We start from the raw sequence: 14,835 nt of genomic DNA on the forward strand, positions 1-14,835 counted from the left end.
AATAATGTAAAATCGTACTAAAATTAATACACAGATTGTAAATAAAATAATGTAAATTTGTATGAAAATAAAGATGCAAAATACCCATAAAATAACGCATTTTTTATAAATATACAAAATACACATGAAAGGATGTAAATACGTATAAAAATATATATACAAAATACACATTAAATAATGTAAATTCACGTCAAAATAAATAAACAAAATGTCAATAAAAGAATGTGTATTTGTATGAAAATAGATATACAAAATACTCATAAAATAAACTAAGTTTGTATAAAACTATATACAAAAATACACAAAAATAATTTAAATTTGTATGAAAATAAATATACAAAATACACATAAAATTATTTTGTATATCTATTTTATACAAATGTACGTTATTATATGTGAATTTGTTTTCATTTCATACAAATTTACATTATTTTATGTGTATTTTGTACATGTATTTAAATACAAATTTAACTAATTACATATTTTTATCAAAATACATATACAAAAATACACATAGATTAATCAAATTTGTATTAAAATTACTATACAAAATGCACATACAATAAGGTAAATTTGTATTGAAAAAATATGCAAAATTCACATAAAACAATGTAAATTTGTTTCAAAATATATATTCGAATACACATAAAATAACGCAGATTTCTATAGAAATATATATACAAAATACACTTGAAATAATGTAAATACGTATAAAAATATATATACAAAATACACATTAAATAATGTTAATTCGTGTCAAAATAAATAAACAAAATATCATGAAAAGAATGTGTATTTGTATGAAAATAGATATAAAAAATACACATAAAATAACTTAAATTTGTATAAAACTATATACAAAAATACACAAAAATAATTTAAACTTGTATGAAAATAAATATACAAAAAACATATAAAAATAGGTAAATTTGTATTGAAATACATATACATAATACATAAAATAATATAAATTTGAATGAAAATATATAAACATATAGACTTAAAATAACGTAAATTTGTATCAAATATATATACAAAAAAAACATTAAATAATGCACATATGTATAAAAAATATATATACAAAACACAAATAAAATAATGTAAAATCGTATCAAAATAAATACAGAAAATATTAATAAAATAATGTAAATTTGTATGAAAATTAAGATGCAAAATACCCATAAAATAACGCATTTTTTATAAAAATATATATACAAAAAAACATAAAATATTTGATTTTGTATTAAAATAAATAGAAATACAAAATACACATAAAATAAGCTAAATTTGAATTGAAATATATATACAAAATACATAAAATTATGTAAATTTGTATCAAAATACCTATACAAATACACATATAATAACGTAAATTTGTATAAAAATATATAAACAAAATACACATTAAATAATGTAAATACATATAAAAAAATGTAAAAAATACACAAATAATCATGTATTTCGTATCAAAATAAATAGACAATATACCAATAAAATAGTGTAAATTTCTATGAGAAAACATATACAAAATACACATAAATAACGCAAATATCAATAAAAATATATATAATATAATATATTTTTATACATATTTAAAATCTTTAATGTATATTTTGTATATATATATATATATATATATATATATATATATATAAATATATATATATATATATATATATATATATATATATATATATATATATATATATATATATATATATATATATATATATTTTATCAAAATTTACGTGATTTTATATGTATTTGTTTATATATTATCATACAAATTTACATTATTTTATGTGAGTTTTGTATATGTATTTCAATACAAATTTGCCTAACTTTATGTGTATTTTGCATATCTATTTTCAAACAAATTTAAATTATTTTTGTGTATTTTTGTATATATTTTTATACAAATTTTAGTTATTTTATTTGTTTTTTGTATATATATTTTCCTACAAATATACATTCTTTTATTGGAATTTTGAGTATTTAATTTTTTACGAATTTACATTCTTTTATGTGTATTTTGTATATATATTTTTTTACGTATTTAAACTATTTTATGTGTATTTTATATATACATTTTCATAAAAATTTACGTTATTTTATTGTGTGTATTCGTATATATTTTGAAACATTTTATACAAATTCATGTTATTTTATGTGTATTTGTATATATATTTTCATACAAATTTATATTATTTTATGTGTATTCTTACATATATTTTATTACAAATTTTCCTTATTTTATGTTTATTTTGTATATTTATTTCATTCAATTTTAAATTATTTAATGTGTATATTTGTATTTGTATTTAGGTTATTTTATGTGTGTTTTCTATATATATTTTCATCCAAAATTACATTATTTTATTGTTATTTTCTTAATTTAACTCGATACGTATTTAGATTATTTCATAGGTATTTTGTATACATATTTCTATACTCATTTACATTATCTAATGTGTGTTTTGTATATATTTTTTTATGCAAACTAATTTTATATGCATTTTTGTACATATATTTTTATAGAAACTTAAAACGTTATTTTATGTGTATTTTGTATATGTTTTCTCATACAATTTTACATTATTTAATTAGTTTTTTGTTTATTTATTTTGACACGAATGACTTGATTATTGGTGTATTTGGAAATATTTTTTTATACGTATTTACATTACTTAATGTGTATTTTGTTTATATATTTTTTTTACAAATTTACGTTATTAAATGTGTATTTGTTAAAAATATTTTGAAACGAATTTACTTTATTTTATGTATTTTGTATATATATTTCAATTCAAATTTAGCTTATTTTGTGTGTATTTTGTATATCTATTTTCAAGCAAATTTAATTACTTCTGTGTATTTTTGTATATAGTTTTATACATATTTACGTTATTTTATGTGCATTTTGTATATTTATATTTATACAAATACACATTCTCTTATTGGTATTTTGTTTATTTATATTTATACGAATTTACATTATTTTATGAGTATTTTGTATACATTTTTGATTCGTATTTACTTAATTTTATTTGTATTTTGTATATATATATTTATAGAAATCTACGTTATTTTATGTGTATTCGTATATATATTTTGAAACAAATTTACATTGTTTTATATGTTTTTTGCATATCTATTTCAATACAAATTTACCTTATTGTATGTGCATTTTTGTATATTTATTTTAATACAAATTCAAATATTTTACGTGTATTTTGGTATATATAATTTTATAAAAAAATGCGTTATTTTATAGGTATTTTGCACCTTAGTTTTCATACAAATGTACATTATTTTATTAATATTCTGTGTATATATTTTGATACGATTTTATATTATACTATATGTGTTTTGTATATATTTTTTTATACATATTTTCATTATTTAATGTGTATTTTTTATATATATTTTATACAAATTAACGTCATTTTAAGTGTATTTGTTTATATAATTTCATTCAAATTTACATTATTTTAAGTGTATTTTATATATGTATTTCAATACAAATTTACCTAATTTTATGTGTATTTTGTATATTTATTTTCATACAAATTTAAGCTATTTTTGTGTTTTTTTGTATATACATATAGAGTAAATTTCTATGAAAATATATATTCAAAATACATATAAAATTATGTAAATAAGTATAAAAATATATATATCAAATACACCTAAAAAAATGAAAATTCGTATCAAAATAAATAAACAAAATTCCGATAAAAAAACGTATATATGTAGGAAAATAAATATACAAAATACACATAAAATTACGAAAATTTGAATAAAAATATATACAAAAAAACAAAAAAATATATTTAAATTTGTATGAAAATAGCGCATTTCTTATAAAAATATATATAACAAAATACACATAAAATATTTAAATTTGTATTGAAATAAATATACAAAATGCACATACAATAAGGTAAACTTCTATTGGAAGAGATATGCAAAAATACATATAAAACAATGTAAATTTGTTTCAAAATATATATACGAATACACATAAAATAACGTAGATTTCTATAAAAATATATATACAAAATACACATAAAATTAAGTAAATACGTATAAAAAAATGTAAACAAAATACACATAAAATAATGTAAATTCGAAACAAAATAAATATACAAAATACCAAGAAAAGAATGTATATCTATTTATTTTAATACAAAGTCAAATATTTTATGTTTTTTCGTATATATATTTTTATAAAAAATGTATTATTTTATGGGTATTTTGCATCTTAATTTTCATACAAATTAACGTTATTTTATTAATATTTTCTGTATTTATTTTGATACGATTTTACATTATTTTATTTATGTTTTGTATATATTTTTTAATACATATTTACATTATTTAATGTGTTTTTTGTATATATATTTGATACATATTTACGTTATTTTAAGTTATTTTATGTGTATTTGTTTATATATTTTGACACAAATTTACAATATTTTATGGGTATTTTGTATATATATTTCAAAAGAAATTTACCTAGTTTTATATTGTATTTTGAATATCTATTTTCATACAAACTCAAATTATTTTTAAGTATTTTTGTATATATTTCAATACAAATTTTAGTTATGTTATGTGTATTTTGTAAATCTATTTTCATTCAAATATATATTATTTTATTGGTATTTTGTTGATTTATATTGATACGAATTTACATTATTTTATATGTACTTTGTATATATATTTTTATACGCATTTACATTATTTAATATTTATTTTGAATATATAATTTTATACAAATTCATGGTATTTTATGTGTATTTGTATATATATTTTTATATAAATTTACATTATTTTATGTGTATTTTGTACATATATTTTTTTATTTGTTTATTTTGTATGTATTTTGTACATTTATATTTATACAAATACACATTCTTTTATTGGTATTTTGTTTATTTATTTTGTTTCGAGCTTACATTGTTTTATGTGTATTTTGTTTACATTTTTTTATACGTATTTACTTAATTTTATGTGTATTTTGTATACATATTTTTATAGAAATCTACGATATTTTATGTGTATTCGTATATATATTTTGAGACAAATTTACATTGTTTTATATGTATTTTTGCATATCTCTTTCAATAGAAGTTTACCTTATTGTATGTGCATTTTGTATATTTATTTCAATACAAATTTAAATATTTTATGTGTATACAATCATGTACAAAAAATACATAAAATAATGTAGATTTGTATGAAATGAAAACAAATACATTTTATATAAAATATATATACAAAATACACATAGAATAATGTAAAATCTATTTTCATACAAACTCAAATTATTTCTATGTATTTTTGTATATATTTTAATACAAATTTTAGTTATGTTATGTATATTTTGTAAATCTATTTTCATTCAAATATATATTATTTTATTGGTGTTTTGTTGATTTATATTGATACGAATTTACATTATTTTATATGTACTTTGTATATATATTTTTATAGGCTTTTACATTAATTAATATTTATTTTGAATATATATTTTTATACAAATTCATGGTATTTTATGTGTATTTGTATATATATTTTTATATAAATCTACATTATTTTATGTGTATTTTGTACATATTTTTTTTTATTTGTTTATTTTGTATGTGTATTTTGTACATTTATATTTATACAAATACACATTCTTTTATTGGTATTTTGTTTATTTATTTTGTTTCGAGTTTACATTATTTTATGTGTATTTTGTTTACATTTTTTTATACGTATTTACTTAATTGTATGTGTTTTTTGTATATATATTTTTATAGAAATCTACGTTATTTTATATGTATTCGTATATATATTTTGAAACAAATTTACATTGTTTTATATGTACTTTTGCATATCTCTTTCAATAGAAGTTTACCTTATTGTATGTGCATTTTGTATATTTATTTCAATACAAATTTAAATATGTTATGTGTATACATGTACAAAAAATACATAAAATAATGTAGATTTGTATGAAATGAAAACAAATACATTTTATATAAAATATATATACAAAATACACATAGAATAATGTAAAATCCTATCAAAATAAATACACAGAATATCAATAAAAAAATGTAAATTTGTATGAAAATAAAGATGCAAAATACCCATAAAATAAAGCATATTTTTATAAAAATACATATACAAAAATACACATAGATTAATCAAATTTGTATTAAAATTAATATACAAAATGCACATACAATAAGGTAAATTTGTATTGAAAAAATATGCAAAATACACATAAAACAATGTAAATTTGTTTCAAAATATATATACGAAACACATAAAATAACGCAGATTTCTATAGAAATATATATACAAAATACACTTGAAATAATGTAAATACATATAAAATATATATAAAAAATACACATTAAATAATGTTAATTCGTGTCAAAATAAATAAACAAAATATCATGAAAAGAATGTGTATTTGTATGAAAATAGATATACAAAATACACATAAAATAACCTAAATTTGTATAAAACTATAAACAAAAATACACAAAAATAATTTAAAATTGTATGAAAATAAATATACAAAAAAAATATAAAATTAGGTAAATTTGTATTGAAATACATATACAAAATACACATTAAATAATGTAAATTTGAATGAATATATATAAACATATAGACTTAAAATAACGTAAATTTGTATCAAATATATATACAAAAAACACATTAAATAATGTAAATATGTATAAAAAAAATATATACAAAACACAAATAAAATAATGTAAAATCGTATCAAAAATAAATACAGAAAATATTAATAAAATAATGTAAATTTGTATGAAAATTAAGATGCAAAATACCCATAAAATTACGCATTTTTAAAAAAAATATATATACGAAAAAACATAAAATATTTGATTTTGTATTAAAATAAATAGATATACAAAATACACATAAAATAAGCTAAATTAAATGAAAAATATATACAAAATACACATAGAATAATGTAAAATCGTATCAAAATAAATACACAGAATATCAATAAAATAATGTAATTTTGTATGAAAATAAAGATGCAAAATACTCATAAAATAAAGCATATTTTTAAAAAAATACATATACAAAAATACACATAGAATAATTATATTTGTATTAAAATTAATATACAAAATGAACGTACAATAAGGTAAATTTGTATTGAAAAAATATACAAAATGCACATTAGAGCGTAAATTTGTTTAATAATCTTTATACGAATACACATAAAATAACGTAGATTTCTATAGAAATATATATACAAAATACACATGAAATGATGTAAATACGTATAAAAATATATATATACAAAATACACATTAAATAATTTAAATTCTCGTCAAAATAAATAAACAAAATATCAATAAAAGAATGTGTATTTGTATGAAAATAGATATTCAAAATACTCATAAAATAACCTAAGTTTGTAGAAAACTATATACAAAAATACACAAAAATAATTTAAATTTGTATGAAAATAAATATACAAAATTCACACAAAATTAGGTAAATTTGTATTGAAATACATATACAAAATACACATAAAATAATGGAAATTTGAATGAAAATATATAAACATATACACTTAAAATAACGTAAATTTGTATCAAATATATATACAAAATACTAATTAAATAATGTAAATATGTATAAAAAAATATATACAAAACACAAATAGAATAATGTAAAACCGTATCAAAATAAAGACACATAATATTAATTAAATAATGTAAATTTGTATGAAATAAAGATGCAAAATAGCCATAAAATAACGCATTTTTTATAAAAATATATATACCAAAATACACATAAAATATTAAAATTAGTATTAAAATAAATATAAAAAATGCACACACTGTAAGGTAAATTTGTATTGAAATAGATATGCAAAATACATATAAAACAATGTAAATTTGTTTCAAAATATATATACGAATACACATAAAATAACGTTGATTTCTTTAAAATATATACAAAATACACATAAAATGAAGTAAATACGTATAAAAAAATGAATACAAAATACACATAAAAATCGTATCAAAATAAATAAACAAAATACCAGTAAAAGAATGTGTATTTGTATAAATATAAATATACAAAATACACATAAAATATCGTAATTTTGTATAAAACTATATACAAAAATACACAGAACAAATACACATTCTTTTATTGGTATTTTGTTGATTTATTTTGTTTCGAATTTATATTATTTTATGTGTATTTTGTTTACATTTTTTTTATACGTATTTACTCAATTTTATGTGTATTTTGTATATATATTTTTATAGAAATCTACGTTATTTTATGTGTATTCGTATATATATTTTGAAACAAATTTACAATTTTTTATATGTATTTTTGCATATCTCTTTCAACAGAAGTTTACCTTATTGTATGTGCATTTTGCATATTTATTTCAATACAAATACATAAAATAAGGTAGATTTGTAAAAAAATATATGTACAAAATACACATAAAACAATGTAAATTTATATAAAAATATATATACAAATACACATAAAATACCATGAATTTGTATAAAAATATATATTCAAAATAAATATTAAATAATGTAAAAGCGTATAAAAATATATATACAAAGTACATATAAAATAATGTAAATTCGTATCAATATAAATCAACAAAACACCAATAAAATAATATATATTTGAATGAAAATAAATTTACAAAATACACATAACATAACTAAAATTTGTATTAAAATATATACAAAAATACATAGAAATAATTTGAGTTCGTATGAAAATAGATATACAAAATACAAAATATTTTATGTGTATTTTGGTATATATATTTTTATAAAAAATGCGCTATTTGATGGGAATTTTGCATCTTTATTTTCATACAAATTTACATTATTTTATTAATATTCAGTGTATTTATTTTGATACGATTTTACATTATTCTATTTGTTTTTTGTATATATATTTTTAATACATATTTACATTATTTAATGTGTATCTTGCATAAATATTACATACAAATTTATTATCTATTATTTATTTTCATACAAATACACATTCTTTTCATGATATTTTGTTTATTTATTTTGTCACGAATTTACATTACTTAATATGTATTTTATATATATATTTTTATACGTATTTACAAAATTTCATGTGTATTTTGTATATATATTTTTATAGAAACCTACGTTATTTTATGTGTATTCGTATATATATTTTGAAACAAATTTACACTGTTTTATTTGTATTTTGCGTTTTTTTTCAATACAAATTTACCTTTTTGTATGTGTGCATTTTGTATATTAATTTTAATACAATTTTTATTATTCTATGTGTATTTTTGTATATGTATTTTAAAAAAAATATGCTTTATCTTATGGGTATTTTGCATATTTATTTTCATACAAATTTAAATTATTTTATTGATATTCTGAGTACCTATTTTATACGATTTTACATTATTCTATGTATAACAAAAATAAATACAGAATACACAAAAATAGATATGCAAAATACAAATAAACAATGTAAATTTGTTTCAAAATATATATACGAATACACATGAAATAAGGTAGATTTCTATAAAAATATATACCCAAAATACACATAAAATTAAGTAAATACGTATAAAAAATGTATACAAATTACACATAAAATAATGTAAATTAGTATCAAAATAAATAAACAAAATACCAATAAAAGAATGTGTATTTGTATAAATATATATATTCAAAATACACATTAAATAATAAAAATTTGTTTAAAACTATACAAAATACACATTAAATGATGTAAATACGTATAAAAATATATATACAAAATACACATTAAATAATGTAAATTCGCGTCAAAATAAATAAACAAAATATCAGTAAAAGAATGTGTATTTGTATGAAAATAGATATACAAAATACACATAAAATAACCTAAATTTGTATCAAACTATATACCAAAATACACAAAAATATTTTAAATTTGTATGAAAATGAATATACAAAATACACATAAAATAACCTAAATTTGTATCAAACTATATACAAAAATACACATAAATATTTTAAATTTGTATGAAAATAAATATACAAAATACACATAAAATTAGGTAAATTTGTATTGAAATACATACACAAAATACACATAAAATAATGTAAATTTGAATGAAAATACATGAACAAATACACTTAAAATAACGTAAATTTGTATAAAAAAATATGTACAAAACACAAATAGAATAATGTAAAATCGTATCAAAATATATACACAGAATATTAATAAAATAATGTAAACTTGTATGAAAATAAAGAAGCAAAATACACATAAAATAACGCATTTTTTTATTTATAAAAATATATATACCAAAATACACATCAAAAAATTAAATTTGTATTAAAATAAATATACAAAAAACACATACAATAAGGTAAATTTGTATTGAAATAGATATGCAAAATACATATAAAACAATGTAAATTTGTTTCAAAATATATATACGAATACACATAAAATAACGTAGTTTTCTAAAAAAAAATATATATACAAAATACACATAAAATTAGGTAAATACGTATAAAAAAATGTAAACAAAATACACATAAAATAATATAAAATCGAAACAAAATAAATAAACAAAATACCAATAAAAGAATGTGTAGATGTTCTGTGTATTTTTGTATATAGTTTTATACAAATTTACGATATTTTATGTGTATTTTGTATATTTATATTTATACAAATACACATTCTATTACTGGTATTTTGTTTATTTATTTTGATACGATTTTTATGTGTATTTTGTATTCATTTTTTTATACGTATTTACTTCATTTTATATGTATTTTGTATATATTTTTATAGAAATCTACGTTATTTTATGTGTATTCGTATATATATTTTGAAACAAATTTACATTGTTTTATATGTATTTTTGAATATCTCTTTCAATACAAATTTACCTCTCCATATATACCAAAATACACATAAAAAAATTAAATTTGTATTAAAATAAATATTTAAAAAACACATACAATAAGGTAAATTTGTATTGAAATAGATATGCAAAATACATATAAATCAATGTAAATTTGTTTCAAAATATATATACGAATACACATAAAATAACGTAGATTTCTATAAAAATATATATACAAAATACACATAAAATGAAGTAAATACGTATAAAAAAATGTATACAAAATACACATAAAATAATGTAAATTCGCATCAAAATAAATATACAAAATACCAATAAAAGAATGTGTATTTGTATAAATATAAATATACAAAATTCACATAAAATAACGTAAATTTATATAAAACTATATACAAAAATACACAGAAGTATTTTAATTTGTATGAAAATAGATATACAAAATAAGGTAAATTCGTTTCAAATTCAATAAACAAAATTCAGATTTTATAAAAATAATATAAAATCAGATTTTCAGATTTTGTATATCTATTTTCATACAAACTCAAATTATTTCTATGTATTTTTGTATATATTTTTATACAAATTTTAGTTATGTTATGTGTATTTTGTAAATTTATTTTCATTCAAATATATATTATTTTATTGGTGTTTTGTTGATTTATATTGATACGAATTTACATTATTTTATATGTACTTTGTATATATATTTTTATACGCTTGTACATTATTTAATATTTATTTTGAATATATATTTTTATACAAACTCATGGTATTTTATGTGTATTTGTATATATATTTTCATATAAATTTACATTATTTTATGTGTATTTTGTACATATATTTTATTACAAATCTACCTTATTTTATGTTTATTTTGTATATGTATTTTGTATATTTATATTTTTCCAAATACACATTCTTTTATTGGTATTTTGTTTATTTATTTTAAATCGAATTTACATTATTTTATGTGTATTTTGTATACATTTTTTTATACGTATTTTCTTAATTTTATGTGTATATTGTATATATATTTTTATAGAAATCTACGTTTTTTTATTTGTATTCGTATATATATTTTGAAACAAATTTACATTGTTTTATATGTATTTTTGCATATCTCTTTCAATACAAATTTACCTTATTGTATATGCATTTTGTATATTTATTTCAATACAAATTTAAATATTTTTTGTGTATTTTGGTATATATATTTTTATAAGAAATGCGCTATTTTATGGGAATTTTGCATCTTTATTTTCATACAAATTTACATTATTTTATTAATATTCGGTGTATTTATTTTGATACGAATTTACATTAATCTATTTGTTTTTTGTATATACTTTTTTTATACATATTTACATTATTTAATGAGTATCTTGCATATATATTTTATACAAAATATTATCTATTATCTATTTTTATACAAATACACATTCTTTTCATGATATTTTGTTTATTTATTTTGACAGGAATTTACATTATTTGATATGTATTTTGTATATATATTTTTATACGTATTTACATAATTTCATATGTATTTTGTATATATATTTCTATAGAAATCTACTTTATTTTATGTGTGTTCGTATATATATTTTGAAGCAAATTTACATTGTTTTATATGTATTTTTGAATATCTCTTTTAATACAAATTTACCTTACTGTATATGCATTTTGTATATTTATTTCAATACAAATTTATATATTTTATGTGTATTTTGGTATATATATTTTTATAAAAAAAGCAATAATTTTGGGGAATTTTGCATCTTTATTTTCATACAAATTTACATTATTTTATTGATATTCTGTGTATTTATTTTGATACGATTTTACATTATTCTATTTGTTTTTTGTATATTTTTTTTTATACACATTTACATTATTTAATGTGTATCTTGCATATATATTTTATACAAATTTACGTTATTTTAGGTGTATTTGTTTTTATATTTTCATTCAAATTTACATTTATTTTAATTCGAAACTACATTATTTTATATGTATTTTGTATACATTTTTTTATACGTATTTACTTAATTTTATATGTATTTTGTATATATATATTTTTTTAAATCTACGTTTTTTTATTTGTATTCGTATATATATTTTGAAACAAATTTACATTGTTTTATATGTATTTTTGCATATCTCTTTCAATACAAATTTACCTTATTGTATGTGCATTTTGTATATTTATTTCAATGCAAATTAAAATATTTTATGTGTATTTTGGTATATATATTTTTATAAGAAATGCGCTATTTTATGGGAATTTTGCATCTTTATTTTCATACAAATTTACATTATTTTATTAATATTCAGTGTATTTATTTTGTTACGATGTTACATTATTCTATTTGTTTTTTGTATATACTTTTTTATACATATTTACATTATTTAATGTGTATCTTGCATATATATTTTATACAAATTTATTATCTACTATCTATTTTAATACAAATACACATTCCTTTTATGATATTTTGTTTATTTATTTTGACACGAATTTACATTATTTGATATGTATTTTGTATATATATTTTTATACGTATTTACATAATTTCATATGTATATATATATATATATATATATATATATATATATATATATATATATATATATATATATATATATATATATATATATATATACAAATATATATATATATATATATATATTTGTATATATATATAGAAATCTACTTTATTTTATGTGTATTCATATATATATTTTGAAACAAATTTACATTGTTTTATATGTATTTTTCAATATCTCTTTCAATACAAATTTACCTTACTGTATATGCATTTTGTATATTTATTTCAATACAAATTTAAATATTTTATGTTTATTTTGGTAAATATATTTTTATAAAAAATGCGATAATTTTTGGGAATTTTGTATCTCTATTTTCATACAAATTTACATTATTTTATTGATATTCTGTGTATTTATTTTGATACGATTTTACATTATTCTATTTGTTTTTTGTATTTATATTTTTTATACACATTTACATTATTTAATGTGTATCTTGCATATATATTTTATACAAATTTACGTTATTTTAAGTGTATTTGTTTATATATTTTCATTCAAATTTACATTATTTGATGTGTATTTTGTATATGTATTTCAATACAAATTTACCTAATTGTATGTGTATTTTGTATATTTCTTTTCAAACAAATTTAAATTATTTTTGTGTATTTTTTTTTTTATACTTTTATACAAATTTAGGTTATTTTATGTACGCATTTACATTATTTAGTGTGTGTTTTGTATATATATTTTTTTGCAAATTTACTTTATTTTATGTGCATTTTTGTACATATATTTTTATAGAAATTTTGTTAGCCTTTTTGTTAGCTGTTTTTGATTAAGGCGCGAACTGTTATCTCACGTGAGGTCCGGTATACCGTTGCCTGCTTTCACAAGTTGATTGTAGTAAGGTGAGATAACACAATAGCCTTTTTAGTTAAGTGATGTGTGGCCGAGCGGTAGCCGTTATAAGTTCACTGTAGTTCACTTTAGTTCTCTTTAGTTTTCTCTCTCAGGTTAATACAAATACCAAATGTATTTTAACTATATTAACAGTTGTACTACATAAGGTTTACAGTTTACGTGAGCGAGACGCACGAAATCAGAGACAGCCACACCGCTGCAGGGCGCGGGGCGGCGGAGCACCGCTTGCCTGCCCGTCACCCGTCTTCTCTCTCTTCTCCGCGTTGTTCGCCTGTTTTATTTGCTTGTAGTGCGTCCGGAAGGGTGGGGCTTCCGGTTGATGACTGTTGATGAAAGTCATCATTTGCTGATCCTAGTGTCAGTTCATCACAGCTTCCCACGGCCAAAAGCACGACGTGTTGTTA

The sequence above is a fragment of the Eriocheir sinensis genome, unplaced genomic scaffold, assembly GCF_024679095.1.
Source record: "Eriocheir sinensis breed Jianghai 21 unplaced genomic scaffold, ASM2467909v1 Scaffold160, whole genome shotgun sequence".
Lineage (NCBI taxonomy): Eukaryota > Metazoa > Arthropoda > Malacostraca > Decapoda > Varunidae > Eriocheir > Eriocheir sinensis.